This window comes from Oncorhynchus keta, chromosome 4 (assembly GCF_023373465.1).
Source record: "Oncorhynchus keta strain PuntledgeMale-10-30-2019 chromosome 4, Oket_V2, whole genome shotgun sequence".
Classification (NCBI taxonomy): Eukaryota; Metazoa; Chordata; class Actinopteri; order Salmoniformes; family Salmonidae; genus Oncorhynchus; species Oncorhynchus keta.
In genome coordinates this window covers 48,686,207-48,704,737 of record NC_068424.1, presented here as the reverse complement: position 1 = coordinate 48,704,737, position 18,531 = coordinate 48,686,207, and positions in this window count along the sequence as shown.

The window sequence follows — 18,531 nt, the reverse complement described above, 5'->3', positions numbered from 1 at the left end:
TTTTTCAACTATTGTGTTCTGGTGCTTGGCTAATTTACTCGGTTGGCTCCCTTTCTGCTCATCTCTGTAGGGTTACACTTATATCAGCTACTACGTGTTTTACTGTTTAGATTTGGCTTGTGTATGTATGCCTGCTGAGTTTGTTGGAACTGACTTCAATCTGAACAAGAATACCAAGTGCTACAATAGTAAGGATGTAGCGTTGAAATGCCATTTCAGAACCACACTGTATGGACAGCGACACTTCTTAAATTAAATCAAATCAAATTGTATTTGTCATATACACATGGTTAGCAGATGTTAATGCGAGTGTAGCGAAATGCTTGTGCTTCTAGTTCCGACAATGCACTAATAACCAACGAGTAATCTAACCGAACAATTCCACAACTACTACCTTATATGTATAGGTGTAAAGAGATAAAAAAATATCATATATGCTATACTGTATGCTATACCTTTTCCAATTTGTGTCTAAATTGATCAAGAGTCACTAAACATTTTCATCCGTGTTTTCGGTTAGTCCTATACCAACCAAACATCTCTCAATACAGATATTTTAATGTATTTTTCAGTAGTGGTTTATACGTCTGTTCCATGGAAATGTTTTATGCACGATCAAATCTAGGGCTTAGAAGATATAGTCTCATGTTCCAGTATCAAATGATTAGGCTATGTTCCCTGTTGGTGTTATTTTAGCAATTGACATGGCATTGTGGTCCTTCTGTAGCTCAGTTGGTAGAGCATGGCACTTGTAATGCCAGGGTAGTGGGTTCGATCCCCGGGACCACCCATACGTAGAATGTATGCACACATGACTGTAAGTCGCTTTGGATAAAAGCGTCTGATAAATGGCATATATTATTATTATTATTATTATTATGTACTTTGATTGGTCATGCACCTACCACAGTCCTCCTAATTGTGACATTTTGGAAAGAAAATGGTGCTGGACAATGTTGAATCATTACTACACCGTTGCACATTTAAAAAAAAAATGTTTTGGACTCTGAGGGCCGCTGTTGATCAGTGAAATAATTTCTGTACAGTGTTGTCAATCACTGGAGCCCCCTCCCCTATCACTGCGTTCCACCAGAGGAAAGGGAGAGACTCTGCGCTTCATACGAGGCGGGGCTCGACAGAAAGATTTTCGCTCTGATCCATTATTTACATAGATCGGAAAAGGACAGTGAAAATAGGCTCGATTGAATCGAAGCGTCAACTAATATTTGCTCACTGTTTCTGAGGATACCCTTTGCGGAATATTCTTGTGGATTGTATTATTTGTTGGCTATGGAATTTGAAGGATTCATTCAACCCAAATGCGTAAGATGGCGTTTTAGTGGACTACGGTGGCAGGTACTCATTTTTCTCCTCTATCTCAGTCATACTGTCAGTGGACAAATCCGGTATTCCATTCCGGAGGAGATGAAGAAAGGCTCTCTTATCGGTAACGTGGCTCAAGACCTGGGGTTAGATTTGAAACGGCTCCGAGCGGGCCGGGCCCGTATCGTGACGGGAGAAAGCATTCAGTACACAGAGCTGAAGACAGACAAAGGGATTCTAGTCGTGAGTGAGAGAATAGACCGAGAGCAGCTTTGTGGCGACGTCACACCGTGTAGCTTCAGCTTTGAAATTATTCTAGAGAATCCTATTGAATTACATCGTGTTACAGTTGAAATTGTGGATGTAAATGACCATTCACCTATTTTTAAGAATAATCATATCAAATTTGAAATCAGCGAATCTGCTACTCTTGGCTCTCGTTTTGTGCTGGAGAGTGCAAAGGATCCCGATGTGGGAGTTAATGGTCTACGGGAGTATGTTTTAACTCAAAATGACAATTTCGTTCTGAAACAACATTCGAATCCTGATGGAAGTAAATTTGCAGAAATGATTTTACAAAAGCCTTTGGATAGAGAAGAGAATCCTCATCTCTCTTTAAAGCTAATCGCTGTAGACGGTGGGAATCCGCAGAGATCTGGCACAGTAAATATAGAGATCACTGTCCTAGATGCCAATGACAATGCGCCTGTGTTTAACCAGTCAGTGTACAGGGCTACTGTGATGGAAAACGCACCGAAAGGCACCTATATTACAACCGTTAATGCCAGCGATGCAGACAGTGGTTCCTATGGTATAGTGATGTATTATTTTTCGAATTTGAAAGAAAACTTGGCAGATATATTTGACATTGATGAGACAACTGGCAAGATATCTGTTGTTGGACAAATCGATTTTGAAAAAGATAAGAAATATGACATTAGAGTTGAGGCCAAAGACCAAGGTGGTTTGACAGACCTCGGCAAAGTTGTCATAGAAATAGTTGACATAAATGACAATGCCCCAGCTATAAACATCATGTCTTTCACTAGCCCTGTGTCTGAAGATGCTGCTGCTGGAACCACGATTGCCGTTGTCAACGTTAAAGATGCCGATTCAGAGAGAAACGGACAGATTACGTGCTCTGTAGATACGAACTCGTTCAAGATAAAATCGTCGTTAAGCAGTTATTATACGTTGATCTCAGATGTAGCTTTTGACAGAGAAACAACACCAGAATACAACATAACTATTACAGCGACAGATTCTGGCTCGCCTCCTCTCTCAAGCGCCAGGACACTACACCTTAGAATCTCTGACGTGAATGACAATGCTCCATTGTTTCATCAGAGCTCATACTCTGCTTATGTCACAGAGAATAACTCTCCTGGAATGTCCATATTTACTGTCAGCGCGCGGGACTCTGACTGGAATCAGAACGCGAGAATCTCGTACCTCCTGGAGGACACGCAGATCAGTGGAACTCCAGTATCCACTTACATAACCATTAACTCTGAAACCGGAGATTTACATGCTGTGCGCTCCTTTGATTACGAACAAATCAAGCAACTTAAACTCGTGGTAAAGGCACAAGACGGAGGCTCTCCTCCTCTCAGTAGCAATGTGACGGTGAAAATAATGATCCAAGACCAGAATGACAACGCGCCCCAGGTTCTGTACCCAGTCCAGACCAGCAGCTCTCTGGTCGCTGAAATGGTGCCTCGTTCAGCAGATGTGGGCTATCTTGTAACTAAAGTGGTTGCTGTTGATGTGGACTCTGGACAGAATGCTTGGCTCTCATATAAACTGCAGAAAGCGACAGACAGGGCGCTGTTTGAAGTGGGTTTACAGAATGGCGAAATAAGAACTGTACGCCAAGTCAATGATAAAGATGCTGTGAAGCAAAGGCTCACTGTGGTGGTGGAGGACAATGGGCAGCCCTCTCGTTCAGCTACAGTCAATGTTAACGTGGCGGTGGCGGACAGCTTCCCTGAAGTGCTCTCGGAGTTCACTGACTTTACGCACGACAAGGAGTACAACGAAAACCTGACTTTTTACTTAGTCTTGGCTTTGGCTGTAGTCTCATTTATGTTCATCACATGTTTAGCGGTTATTATATCAGTGAAAATATACAGATGGAGACAGTCTCGCATTCTCTATCATTCCAATCTCCCGGTTATTCCGTATTATCCACCACGTTACGCAGACACTTTGGGGACAGGAACTCTACAGCACGTGTACAATTACGAGGTGTGCAGGACGACTGACTCAAGAAAAAGTGACTGTCAGTTCGCCAGACCCTGTAGTCAGAACGTACTGATAATGGACCCCAGTTCTACAGGGACGATGCAGCGGATGCAGAACGAACAGAACATCCTGGATGAACCAGACTCCCCACTAGAGGTGAGTTAATTGGAGTTTAAATTATATTGCACATTGGCTTGGAATATATATTTATCTACATTGCCCTTTGTGAAAATGTCAACTATTTTGTTCTGGTGAATTTAGGTTAATTAATTATGTCTAGTCAACAGTGTACAGTTTAGGGCTGTAGTATCATTTCTGATTAGCTGCGGATTTTGTACTATGCCTGGTGATTTTCTTTTTTCTTTTTTAAAAATGTACAATTCTAAGCTCTATAGTGTAATTTTAACACTCCTGGGCTTTATGAGCATTTCAGCACCTATGTGTGCTGACAGCGCTACTTCTGTCATGAGCAGCAGAGGTCTGCTCCGCTCTCAGGCAGCGTATACGAACTCTCGTTCAAACTACTGTCTTTAGCTCAATAGTCATTATAGAGCCAGTGTAGCCGTTTTTATAGCGAGTTCTATACCAAGCAAAATACTCTCAACCAGTGCGACATACTGTATGCATGTTGCCGTACTGTTCAATAATGGTTTTGTGCGCCGTATCCATGGAACATCTTTACCCGCGATCTAAACTAAGGTTTAGATGATATGGTGGCATGTTTTACAATCAAGGGATTACCGTTCACCCTGATGGTCATCGTTATTTTAGTAATTGTACGGGGCGTTTTTTGTATTATTTTAGTACAGTGCTGTACACTTATGAATAATTTCTACCCAGTTGTATATGTCCACGTATCTGGTGTTCATGTTTTTGACTCTGAGTGCCGCTGTTGATCAGTGAAATAATTTCTGTCCAATGTTGTCAGTCAGTAGAGTCCCGTCCCCCCCTCTCCTATCACTGCGCTCCAGAGTAGAAAGAGAGACTGCGCTCCATACGAGGCGGGGCACTACAGAGAATCACTCGCTCAAACAGATATGTTAAGAAATAGCCTGCATTAAAATAGCACTTTCACTATAAGTAATCTCTATTCTCACCGTTTGAGGATACAGTAGGCTATAAGAAATATTCGTGTTGGATTTATATTTGTTGGCCATGGCATCTGAAGGATTCCTTCAACCGAGATGCGTAAAATGGAGTTTGTGCTGCGGACTGCGATGGCAAGTACTTTTTTTTCTCCTGTATTTCAGTCATATTGTCAGTGGTCAAATCCGTTATTCTATTTCAGAGGAGATGAAGACAGGCTCTCTTATCGGTAACGTGGCTCAAGACCTGGGGTTAGATTTGAAACGGCTCCGAGCGGGCCGGGCCCGTATCGTGACCGGAGAAAGCGTTCAGTACACAGAGCTGAAGACGGACAAAGGGATTCTAGTCGTGAGTGAGAGAATAGACCGAGAGCAGCTTTGTGGCGACGTCACACCGTGTAGCTTCAGCTTTGAAATTATTCTAGAGAATCCGATGGAGCTCCACCGTGTAACTGTTGAAATCCTTGATATTAATGATAATGCACCTATTTTTCGAAAGAATGAAATCAAATTTGAGATAAGTGAGTCGGGTATACTCGGGTCGCGTTTTATGTTGGCCAGTGCCGAGGACGCAGATGTAGGTAACAATGGTATGCAGAAATATATTTTAATGCCGAATGATCATTTCGTTCTGAAACAACATTCAAATCCAGATGGAAGAAAATATGCTGAAATAATTCTTCAGAAACCGTTAGACAGAGAAGAGCATCCTCGTCTCTCTCTTAAGCTAATCGCTGTTGACGGTGGAAATCCGCAGAGATCTGGCACAGTAAATATAGAGATCACCGTCCTAGATGCCAATGACAATGCGCCTGTGTTTAACCAGTCAGTGTACAGGGCTACTGTGATGGAAAACGCTCCAAAAGACACCTATATTACAACGGTGAATGCCAGCGACGCAGACAGTGGATCGAACGGTCTCATTACATATTATTTTTCCAACTTGAAAGAGGACCAATCAGATATATTTCACATGGATGAGACAACTGGCACAATGACACTTGTAGGGAAAATAGATTATGAAAAAGACAAGAAATATGAAATGATGATTGAGGCTATGGACCAGGGAGGTTTAACCGACTCCAGTAAAGTTTTAATCGAGATTGTTGACGTCAACGATAATTCTCCCGTTATAAACGTCATGTCTTTCTCCAGCCCTGTTTCTGAAGATTCCCCGCTGGGAACAACCATAGCGATAATCAACGTGAAAGACGCTGACTCAGAGAGTAATGGTCACGTTATGTGTTCAATAGACAACAACCTCCCATTTAAGATCAAATCCTCATTGACTAATTATTATACTGTAATCACAGATTCAGCTTTCGACCGAGAGACTATGCCAGAATATAATATAACCATAAAGGCGACAGACTCGGGTTCGCCTCCTCTCTCCAGCGCCAGGACAATACACCTTAAAATCTCTGACGTGAACGATAATTCCCCATTGTTCGACAAAGGAACCTACTCTGCCTATGTCACAGAGAATAACTCTCCTGGAATGTCCATATTTACTATCAGCGCGCTGGACTCTGACTGGAATCAAAACGCGAGAATCTCGTACCTCTTGGAGGACACGAAGATCAGTGGAACTCCAGTCTCTACTTATATATCCATTAACTCTGAAACCGGGGTTTTACATGCGGTGCGTTCCTTTGATTATGAACAAATAAAACAGCTTAAACTCGTGGTTAAGGCGCAGGACGGAGGCTCTCCTCCACTCAGTAGCAATGTGAGTGTAAACATTATTATCCAAGACCAGAATGACAACGCACCTCAGGTTCTGTACCCAGTCCAGGCCAGCAGCTCCCTGGTGGCTGAAATGGTACCTCGTTCAGCAGATGTTGGCTATCTTGTGACTAAAGTGGTGGCTGTTGATGTGGACTCTGGACAGAATGCTTGGCTCTCGTACAAACTGCAGAAAGCGACAGACAGGGCGCTGTTTGAAGTGGGATTACAGAATGGAGAAATAAGAACTATACGCCAAGTCAACGATAAAGATGCCGTGAAGCAAAGGCTCACTGTTGTAGTGGAGGACAACGGGCAGCCCTCTCGTTCAACTACTGTCAATGTTAACGTGGCGGTGGCGGACAGCTTCCCTGAAGTGCTCTCGGAGTTCACTGACTTTACGCACGACAAGGAGTACAATGACAACCTGACTTTGTACTTAGTCTTAGCTTTGGCTGCAGTCTCATTTCTGTTCATCACATGTTTAGTGGTTATTATATCAGTGAAAATATACAGATGGAGACAGTCTCGCATTCTCTATCATTCCAATCTCCCGGTTATTCCGTATTATCCACCGCGTTACGCAGACACTTTGGGGACAGGAACTCTACAGCACGTGTACAATTACGAGGTGTGCAGGACGACTGACTCCAGAAAGAGTGACTGTCAGTTCGCCAGACCCTGTAGTCAGAACGTACTGATAATGGACCCCAGTTCTACAGGGACGATGCAGCGGATGCAGACTGAAAATAACATATTGGATGAACCTGACTCCCCGCTAGAGGTGAGTTAATTGCAGTTAAAATTACGTAGCTCATTTTGTTGGAGTTAATCTCTGCCATCTGTCCTCTGTATCTATTCGTTTTCAATTGTGCTCTGGTGCGGATTTATTCGGTTTGCTCCCTCTGTGACTAACTAACTTGTTGGGCTAATTCAGCTACTGCGCATTCTTTATGGGCTTTCTTTTGGCTTTTTTGATCATGAATGCTGAACGCCACTATAGTAAGTAAGGCTGTATCGCTGTAAGACTATGGTAGCACCCCTCCGTGTGTACCGCGCCACTTTTAGTGCGCAACAGTATGCTCTCCTCTCTCTCACTATCTATGCTGAGCCTGGTTACAACTTCCCTATATGGATCAAGAGTAACTGTACATTTGACCCATGTTTACAGTTAGTCATGTAACAAACAAAATCACTTTTAATACAAGTATTTTGCTGTATTTATCAGTGATGCTTTGGAGCGCTGTTTCGTTGGCATGTTTACGCACGATGGCGTGTTTTACTATTAAATGGCGAGGCTACAATTTCCCTTCTGGTCATAGTATTTTAGTCATTGAACTGTGCATTTATTTCGATTGCACTGACCACAGTGTTTTCATTTGTGACATTTTAATAAGAAAATAGTTCTGTAAAGTGTTGACTCATTTCTGTGCAGTTCTGTATTTTTACATAACATCTGGTGTTCATGTTTTGGACTCTGAGGGCCGCTATTGGTCAGTGAAATGATTTCTGTCCGGTGTTGTCAGTCAGTGGAGTCCCCTCCCCTAACACTGCGCTCTACCAGAGGAGCTGGAGAGACTGCGCTTCACACTAGGCGGGGCGACAGAGAGACAATCGTTCTGGTTCTTACATGTAGTTTACAAGTACGAGAACGGTTAAAGTAGACTGGATTAAGATAATACGTCGACTACTACTGTTCTCTTTGCTCCCCATTTACGGATACAGTATAAGGAATTTTCGTGGTGGATTTGTTTTGTTGGCTATGGAATTTGACAGTTTCCTTCAACCTATATGCATAAGATGGCGTATGCGTTGTGGACTGCGATGGCAAGTACTGGTTTCTCTTCTGTATCTCAGTCATACTGTGAGTTCCCAAATCCGGTATTCCATTCCGGAGGAGATGAAGAAAGGCTCTCTTATCGGTAACGTGGCTCAAGATCTGGGGTTAGATTTGAAAAGGCTAAGTGCGGGCCGGGCCCGTATCGTGACCGGAGAAAACATTCAGTACACAGAGCTGAAGACAGACAAAGGGATTCTAGTCGTGAGTGAGAGAATAGACCGAGAGCAGCTTTGTGGCGACGTCACGCCTTGTAGCTTCAGCTTCGAAATGATTCTAGAGAATCCGATGGAACTACACCTAGTCACTGTAGAAATATTAGACGTTAATGATAATGCACCCGTGTTTCAACAGAATGATATACAATTGAAAATCAGCGAATCTGCTTCTGCGGGGGCGCGCTTTGTCTTAGCAACTGCAGATGACCCTGATGTAGGCCTTAACGCCTTACAAAATTACATTCTAACACCGAATGATCATTTTGTCCTAAAACAACATACAAATCCTGACGCTAGTAAATATGCCGAGATGGTTCTCCAGAAACCGTTAGACAGAGAGGAACATCCTCTTCTCTCTCTAAAGCTAATCGCTGTAGACGGTGGGAATCCGCAGAGATCTGGCACAGTAAATATCGAAATCACCGTCCTAGATGCCAATGACAATGCGCCTGTGTTCAACCAGTCAGTGTACAGGGCCGCTGTAGTGGAAAACGCACTGAAGAGCACCTATATTACCACCGTGAACGCAAGTGATGCAGACAGTGGCTCCAATGGCTATATATCGTACATGTTTTCTAATTTAAAAGGCACAGTTTCCGAAACATTCACTATTGATGCAAAAACTGGTGTCATTTCCGTGTTAGGGGAAATAGATTATGAAAAATATAAGAAATACGAAATTCGAATAGATGCCACAGACCAAGGTGGCTTGACTGATTCGAGCAAAGTCATTGTTGAGGTAATTGATGTAAACGACAATGAGCCTGTAATAAGTGTCATGTCATTCACTAGTCCAATCTCTGAAGATTCACCTCACGGTACAACCATCGGAATTATCAATGTTAAAGACCTCGACTCGGGTGAAAACGGACAGGTGAGCTGTAGCATAGGCCAACACATTCCTTTCAATATAAAATCCAATCTAAGAAATTACTACACCTTGCTAACAGGCGCTGTTTTAGATCGTGAGAGTGTGTCAGAATATAACATCACTGTAGTCGCCACTGACGCAGGGTCGCCTCCTCTCTCAAGTAAGAGAACCTTTCACCTGAAGGTGTCCGACGTCAACGACAATGCCCCAGTGTTTCCACGTGGCGTGTACAACTCTTATATCGCAGAGAATAACTCTCCAGGTGTTTCTATTTTTACTGTTAGAGCTAAAGACACTGATTCCAATCAAAATGCCCGTATTTCCTATATTCTAGAGGATACTGATGTCAGCGGGACTCCTGTGTCTGTTTATGTTTCCGTAAACGCAGAGAGCGGGGTCATAAACGCAGTGCGCTCCTTTGATTATGAACAAATTAAGCAACTAAGACTCGTGGTTAAGGCGCAAGATGGCGGCTCTCCTCCATTCAGTAGCAATGTGAGTGTCAACATCTTAATCCAAGATCAGAACGACAACGCGCCTCAGGTTCTGTACCCAGTCCAGACAAGCAGCTCTCTGGTGGCTGAAATGGTGCCTCGTTCGGCAGAAGTGGGTTATCTTGTCACTAAAGTGGTGGCTGTTGATGTGGACTCTGGACAGAATGCCTGGCTCTCGTATAAACTGCAGAAAGCGACAGACAGGGCGCTGTTTGAAGTGGGCTTACAGAATGGGGAAATAAGAACTATACGCCAAGTCAATGATAAAGATACTGTGAAACAAAGGCTCACTGTTGTAGTGGAGGACAACGGGCAGCCCGCTCGTTCAGCTACAGTCAATGTTAACGTGGCGGTGGCGGACAGCTTCCCTGAAGTGCTCTCGGAGTTCACTGACTTTACGCACGACAAGGAGTACAATGACAACCTGACACTTTACTTAGTCTTGGCTTTGGCTGTAGTCTCATTTCTGTTCATCACATGTTTAGTGGTTATTATATCAGTGAAAATATACAGATGGAGACAGTCTCGCATTCTCTATCATTCCAATCTCCCGGTTATTCCGTATTATCCACCGCGTTACGCAGATTCTTTGGGGACAGGAACTCTACAGCACGTGTACAATTACGAGGTGTGCAGGACGACTGACTCCAGAAAGAGTGACTGTCAGTTCGCCAGACCCTGTAGTCAGAACGTACTGATAATGGACCCCAGTTCTACAGGGACGATGCAGCGGATGCAGAGTGAAAATATCATTTTGGATGAACCAGACTCGCCGCTGGAGGTGAGTCTGTGGAGTTTAATTAAATGGTATTGCTCATTCGGTTGGAAAACATCTTTACAACATGTCCTTTGTAACAATTTTAGCTGCGTCATGTAGGATCTTCATTTGATATGATCACACTGTTGGAAGACAACTTTCGTGTAGTGTAATTGAGGTTTAAGTCGTCTTTCTGAAGTTTCTTTTTTTAAAGTGTATCAACCCAAAAACATGTTTTATGGATCATAACCCACATAATACTTCAAATGTCCTGTTTCTGCAGGATTTCTTTCCTGCTGTAGCAAATTGGCTCAAATGAAGATCCTACATCTATGTTGCCTTAAGGCTAATTTAGTCAGTATTTGTCTAGTTAAAAGTATGGGCATAACAGCTGTTACATATTGTTGTGGTTAGCTATGTCAGCTGACTGTGGTTTCGAATGCAGCTTATTCAGTGCTACAGCAGAAGCAATTACTTGTTTTCTGGTTAGTTTTGGCTTTCATATTATGCCTGACGATTTTTTTTTTTAAATGTCGCGCTCCAAGGCCATTTCAGCACCACTCTATATGGACAGCGCCTCTTCTGTCATGATAGCAGCAGAGGACGGCTCTCCCTTCTTCCAACTGCTGTGTTTTGATTAAGTCAATATAGAGCCACTAAAGAGTCGCTTAAGCAGTGTTAACTGCTTGTCATACGTCAAATAATTGTCAACATTAATATGTTGCTGTGTTGTTCAATAGTGATTTAGAGTGAGTAACCATGGGCATGCTTTTACGCACGTTCAAATCCATGGCTGAGAGGCTAAGGTGCCATGTTTTAGTATCAAATTATTGCTGTTTGCCTTGCTGGTCATCGTTGTATTATAGTGATTGAACGTTGCATTTATTTATATTTGACCTTGCACAGTGTTCAACTACCTGCTATATGGGAAGACAGAAGTGCTCTAAAGTATTTAAATATTTCTACCTTTTAATGAATTCAAATATCATCTGGTGTTCACGTTATGGACTCTGAGGGCCGCTGTTGATCAGTGAAATGATTTCTGTCCAGTGTTGTCAGTCAGTGAAGTCCCCTACTTTATCACTGCGCTCTACCAGAGGAGAGGGAGAGACTATCCGCATTTCATACGAAGCGGGGCACGACAGAGAAACACTCGGCTCTGATCGATGTTACAGATAACAAAAGGAGACGCTGAAAATAGCCAGGATTGAAAGAATAGGTCGAATATCAGTCTCCGATTTTTTTCATGGTTTCTGAGGATACAGTATAATACATTTTGTATTGGATTTATTCTTTGTTGGCTATGGCACTGGAAGGATTCCTTAAACCTAAATGCGTAAAATGGCGTTTGTGTTGTGGACTGCGGTGGCAAGTACTTATTTTTCTCCTGAATCTCAATCATATTGTCAGTGGCCAAATCCGTTATTCCATTCCGGAGGAGATGAAGAAAGGCTCTCTTATCGGTAACTTGGCTCAAGACCTGGGGTTAGATTTGAAACGGCTCCGAACGGGCCGGGCCCGTATCGTGAACGAAGAAAGCATTCAGTACACAGAGCTGAAGACGGACAAAGGGATTCTAGTCGTGAGTGAGAGAATAGACCGAGAGCAGCTTTGTGGCGACGTCACGCCGTGTAGCTTCAGCTTCGAAATCATTCTAGAAAATCCAATGGAATTACATCACATAACTATAGAAGTCTTAGATGTTAACGATCATCCTCCGATATTTAAGAAAACGGATGTTAAATTGGAAATAAGCGAGTCTGCTATCCTCGGTGCGCGCTTTGTGCTAGAAAATGCAGAAGATCCTGATGTGGGAGTTCACAGTCTACAAAATTATGTTTTAACCCCGAATGATAACTTTGCCCTCAAGCAACATGCGAATCCAGACGGTAGTAAATACGCTGAAATGATTCTTCAGAAACAATTAGATAGAGAGGAGCATCCTCGTCTCTCTTTAAAGCTAATCGCTGTAGACGGTGGAAATCCGCAGAGATCTGGTACAGTAAATATCGAGATCACTGTCCTGGATGTAAATGACAATGCGCCTGTGTTTAACCAGTCAGTGTACAGGGCTACTGTGATGGAAAATGCACCGAAAGGAACCTATATTACAAATGTAAACGCGTCTGATGCAGACAGTGGTTCTAATGGCTATATAACATATTCGCTGTCTAACCTGAAGGGAAATCTAGCAGATATGTTGACTATAAATGAAAACACTGGGATACTGTCAGTTGCAGGCCTGATAGATTATGAAAAAGACAAAAAATATGAATTACGAATTGAAGCTAAAGATCAGGGAGGTTTAACAGATTCGAGTAAAGTTATTGTTGAGGTCATTGACGTTAACGACAATGCACCTGTCATTAGTGTGATGTCATTCACTAGTCCGATATCTGAAGACTCTCCTCCCGGTACAACCATTGGTATTATCAACGTTAAAGATGTCGATTCAGGTGAAAATGGACAGGTTAGCTGTAACCTGGACCAAAACATTCCGTTCAAGATCAAATCAAATTTAAGAAATTACTACACCTTGGTAACAGACGCTGTTTTAGACCGTGAGAGCGTGTTAGAATATAACATCACTGTAGTCGCCACGGACGCTGGGTCGCCTCCTCTCTCGAGTAGGAGAACCTTTCACCTGAAGGTGTCTGATGTCAACGACAACGCCCCATTGTTTCCACAGGTAGTGTACAACTCCTTTGTCGCAGAGAATAACTCTCCAGGCGTCTCTATTTTTACTGTTACAGCTAAAGACACTGATTCCAATCAAAATGCCCGTATTTCCTATATTCTAGAGGATGGTGATGTCAGCGGGACTCCTATGTCTGCTTATGTTTCCGTAAACGCAGAGAGCGGGGTCATAAACGCATTGCGCTCCTTTGATTATGAACAAATTAAACAACTGATACTCGTGGTTAAGGCGCAAGATGGCGGCTCTCCTCCACTCAGTAGCAATGTGAGTATCAACATCTTTATCCAAGATCAGAACGACAACGCGCCTCAGGTTCTATATCCAGTGCAGACTAGCAGCTCTCTGGTGGCTGAAATGGTGCCTCGTTCAGCAGATGTGGGCTATCTTGTGACTAAAGTGGTGGCTGTTGATGTGGACTCTGGACAGAATGCCTGGCTCTCGTATAAACTGCAGAAAGCGACAGACAGGGCGCTGTTTGAAGTGGGCTTACAGAATGGAGAAATAAGAACCATACGCCAAGTCAATGATAAAGATGCTGTGAAACAAAGGCTCACTGTTGTAGTGGAGGACAACGGGCAGCCCTCTCGTTCAGCTACAGTCAATGTTAACGTGGCGGTGGCGGACAGCTTCCCTGAAGTACTCTCGGAGTTCACTGACTTTACGCACGACAAGGAGTACAATGACAACCTGACTTTTTACTTAGTCTTGGCTTTGGCTGTAGTCTCATTTATGTTCATCACGTGTTTAGTGGTTATTATATCAGTAAAAATATACAGATGGAGACAGTCTCGTGTCCTCTATCATTCCAATCTCCCGGTTATTCCGTATTATCCACCGCGTTACGCAGACACTTTGGGGACAGGAACTCTACAGCATGTGTACAATTACGAGGTGTGCAGGACGACTGACTCCAGAAAGAGTGACTGTCAGTTCGCCAGACCCTGTAGTCAGAACGTGCTGATAATGGACCCCAGTTCTACAGGGACGATGCAGCGGATGCAGAGTGAAAATAATATCCTGGATGAATCAGACTCGCCGCTAGAGGTGAGTCTATTGGAGTTTACATGGTATTGTTCATTGGGTTGGAATACATCTTCACAGTATATCCTTTGTAACTATTTTAACTTTTTTGCCTTAAGGTTAATTTACTTAATATTTCTCTAGTCAACAGTATGGGTACGTCAGTGTTACGTATTGTTGGGCTTTTATTTAATATCATTTCCATCTGAGTTGTTAGAATTGTGGTTCCGAAGTTAGCGCATAAGTGCTACTATACAAGCAGCTACTTATTTTCTGGTTAGTTTTGACTTTCATAGTATGCCGGATTTTTTTTAAATCATGTGTGCTACACGTGCAATAAAGTAGCACTGTAAGGCCGTTTCAGTACCACTATGTGTGGACAGCGCCTCTTCTGTCATGATAGCAGCAGAGGTCTGCTCCGCTCTATCGCACTGCTCTCTCTTCCTCCAACTGCTATGTTTTGATTAAGTCAATATAGAGCCACTAAAGAGTCGCTTAAGCAGTGTTAACTGCTTGTCATATGTCAAATAATTATCAACATAAATACTTTACTGTGTCGTTCAATTAATGGTTTAGATTGCCGATCCATTGAAATGTTTTACGCACGTTCAAATCCATGGCTGAGAGGATAAGGTGCCATGTTTTAGTATTAAATTATTGCTGTTTGCCTTGCTGGTCATCGTAGTATTATACTGATTGAACGTTGCATTGGTTTAGATTTGACCTTTCACAGTGTTCATCTACTTGCTACTATATGGGAAGACAATTGTGCTCTAAAGTGTTGAATTATTTCTACATTTTTATGAATTCAAATTTAATCTGGTGTTCATGTTTTATACTCTGAGGGCCGCTGTTGATCAGTAAAATGATTTCTGTCCAGTGTTGTCAGTCAGTGTAGTCCCCTCCCCTATCACTGCGCTCTACCAGAGGAGAGGGAGAGACTATCTGCACTTCATACGAGGCGGGGCACGACTGAGACGGGGCACGACTGAGACAAGCTCACTCTCCACATGTGTATGTAGATTACAGATACCACAAGAGGACGGTTAAAATATGCTTATTTAATATTATACATCGACTAACACTCTTGTCTTTCCCGTTTGAGGATACAATATAAGGAATATTTTTGTGGGATTAATTCATTGTTGGCTATGGCGTCCGATGGATTCCTTCAACCTAAATGCGTAAGATGGCGTTTGTGTTGTGGACTGCCATGGCAAGTTCTTGTTTTACTCCTGTATTTCAGTCATATTATCAGTGGCCAAATCCGGTATTCCATTCCGGAGGAGATGAAGAAAGGCTCTCTTATCGGTAACGTGGCTCAAGACCTGGGGTTAGATTTGAAACGGCTCCGAGCGGGCCGGGCCCGTATCGTGACCGGAGAAAGCATTCAGTACACAGAGCTGAAGACAGACAAAGGGATTCTAGTCGTGAGTGAGAGAATAGACCGAGAGCAGCTTTGTGGCGACGTCACACCGTGTAGCTTCAGCTTCGAAATGATTCTAGAGAATCCGATGGAACTACACTTAGTCACTGTAGAAATATTAGACGTTAATGATAATGCACCCACATTTCAACAGAACGATTTAGAAATGAAAATCAGTGAATCGGCTTCTGTGGGGGCGCGCTTTACCCTAGCAACTGCGGATGATCCGGATGTTGGCTCTAACGCTTTACAAAATTACATTCTAAACCCAAATGATAATTTCGTTGTAAAACAACATTCAAATGCACATGGAAAAAGATACGCAGAAATGGTGCTCCAGAAGTCTTTAGACAGAGAGGAACATCCTCGTCTCTCTCTAAAGCTAATCGCTGTAGACGGTGGAAATCCGCAGAGATCTGGCACAGTAAATATAGAGATCACCGTCCTAGATGCCAATGACAATGCGCCTGTGTTTAACCAGTCAGTGTACAGGGCTACTGTGATGGAAAATGTACCGAAAGGCACCTATATCATAACGGTAAATGCCACTGATACGGACAGTGGATTGAATGGCTTAGTACATTATTCTATTTCAAAAATGCAAAATAATGTGGACAATGTGTTTGATATTGACAAGAACACTGGCTTTATATCGCTTGTGGGACAGTTCGATTATGAAAAAGACAAGAAATACGAAGTGAGTATCGAAGCCACAGACCAAGGTGGATTGACTGACTCCAGTAAAGTTGTTGTCGACGTAATAGATGTCAACGATAATGCCCCTGTAATCAGCGTCATGTCGTTCACTAGTCCGGTCTCTGAAGATTCGCCACTCGGTACAACCATTGGTATTATTCATGTGAAAGATCTTGATTCAGGTGAAAATGGTCAGGTGAGCTGCAGCCTGGCCCAAAACATTCCTTTCAATATAAAATCTAATTTAAGAAATTACTACACTTTGGTAACCGACGCTGTATTAGATCGTGAGAGTGTGCCAGAGTATAACATCACTGTAGTCGGCACGGACTCAGGGTCGCCTCCTCTCTCAAGTAAGAAAACCTTTCATCTGAAGGTGTCCGATGTCAACGACAATGCCCCAGTGTTTCCACATGGCGTGTACAACTCTTATATCGCAGAGAATAACTCTCCAGGTGTTACTATATTTACTGTTAGAGCTAAAGACACCGACACTAATCAAAATGCCCGTATTTCTTATATTCTAGAGGATACTGATGTCAGCGGGACTCCTGTGTCTGTTTATGTTTCCGTAAACGCAGAGAGCGGGGTCATACACGCTGTGCGCTCCTTTGATTATGAGCAAATCAAACAGTTTAAACTCGTGGTTAAGGCGCAAGATGGAGGCTCTCCTCCACTCAGTAGCAATGTTAGTGTCACCATCTTCATCCAAGATCAGAACGACAACGCGCCTCAGGTTCTGTACCCAGTCCAGACAAGCAGCTCTCTGGTGGCTGAAATGGTGCCTCGTTCGGCAGAAGTGGGTTATCTTGTCACTAAAGTGGTGGCTGTTGATGTGGACTCTGGACAGAATGCCTGGCTCTCGTATAAACTGCAGAAAGCGACAGACAGGGCGCTGTTTGAAGTGGGTTTACAGAATGGAGAAATAAGAACTATACGCCAAGTTAATGATAAAGATGCTGTGAAACAAAGGCTCACTGTTGTAGTGGAGGACAACGGGCAGCCCCCTCGTTCAGCTACAGTCAACGTTAACGTGGCGGTGGCGGACAGCTTCCCTGAAGTGCTCTCGGAGTTCACTGACTTTACGCACGACAAGGAGTACAACGACAACCTGACTTTTTACCTAGTCTTGGCTTTGGCTGTAGTCTCATTTCTGTTCATCGCGTGTTTAGTGGTTATTATATCAGTAAAAATATACAGATGGAGACAGTCTCGTGTCCTCTATCATTCCAATCTCCCGGTTATTCCGTATTATCCACCGCGTTACGCAGACACTTTGGGGACAGGAACTCTACAGCACGTGTACAATTACGAAGTGTGCAGGACGACTGACTCCAGAAAGAGTGACTGTCAGTTCGCCAGACCCTGTAGTCAGAATGTACTGATAATGGACCCCAGTTCTACAGGGACGATGCAGCGGATGCAGAACGAACAGAACATCCTGGACGAACCAGACTCGCCGCTGGAGGTGAGTCTGTTGGAGTTTTAATGGTATTGTTCATTGGGTTGGAATACATCTTCACAGTATATTCTTCGTAACTCTTTGAACTGTTGTGCTCTAAGGTTAATTTGCTCTGTATTTCTCTTGTCATCACAGTATATGGGTCCATCAGTTAAGTGTTGTTGCGGTTCGTTTGGGTTTTATAGAATTCAATTGCCAGCGGGTTTGGACAGTGGGTAGCAATACCAAGTGCTACAATAGAAGCACTAACAATTTTTGTTATCATTTGGGTTTTTTATAGTATGCCCACTTTTTTTCCCTCGTAACTCGGCGGTTTCAGTACCACTCTGTGTGGACACCGCAAATTCTGTCATGATTGCAACCGAATTCTGATACGTTCTCTTACACTTTTCTCCCTAATTCCAACTACTCTATATTTACTAAGTCACTATGGGGTGGCTTTTAATGTTGACTGCTTTTCATTTCAAATAACTCTCAACATAGGTATTTTACCGTATTGTTCAATAATGGTTTGGATGGTGGATCCATGGAAAATGTTTACGCACGTTCCAATCTAGCGCTGGCTGGATAGTGTGACGTGTTTTAGTAGGCTATCAAATTATTGCTACTTGCCTCGCTGGTCGTAGTATCATAGTGATTGAACGATGCATTCACGTATATTGCACCACAGTGTTC